Source organism: Arachis ipaensis, chromosome B10 (assembly GCF_000816755.2).
Source record: "Arachis ipaensis cultivar K30076 chromosome B10, Araip1.1, whole genome shotgun sequence".
Classification (NCBI taxonomy): domain Eukaryota; kingdom Viridiplantae; phylum Streptophyta; class Magnoliopsida; order Fabales; family Fabaceae; genus Arachis; species Arachis ipaensis.
In genome coordinates, this window is record NC_029794.2 from 129,865,407 (window position 1) to 129,865,852 (window position 446).

The window sequence follows — 446 nt, forward strand, 5'->3', positions numbered from 1 at the left end:
TATGTTTATTAAAAATTATTTTTAATTTAATTACCAAATATCAGATTCTATAATTATTAAAAAATTATTTTTTAAAAGTTAGTTTTTATAAATTATTTTTAAAAGATAAAAACGTTAGCAACTGAGCCTTAATACTTGATAAAAATTAAAGTTTGCAAAAATAGCTCTCTAGTTTGGTATATATGCACATTATTAGGGAGTATATACTCTTTTTCTACCCGAAATCTTTGCTGCTAGATTCTGTTGCTTGATATCTAGATTGAAAACTCTTATCTCTTACAAATATAATATATATGTCCAGCAAAGAAAGTTATATCTTCTTTTGGCCATATAGTTAATAATTAGCAAATGGTGAAGAGAAGTAGTTAAAGAGTTCAACCCTACTTTTTTTTTACATTAAGATGTCATAACAAAATTTGGCTTGATTGGATAATTTTTTTTTAAAG

At 23.5% G+C, this 446-nt stretch overlaps 1 protein-coding gene across 1 annotated transcript in view; it reads left to right on the forward strand.

Annotated features, from left to right (window-relative positions):
* Positions 1-446, forward strand: part of LOC107621794 (truncated transcription factor CAULIFLOWER A-like) — a 10,977-nt gene that overhangs the window by 9,906 nt on the left and 625 nt on the right. The window lies entirely within an intron of this gene.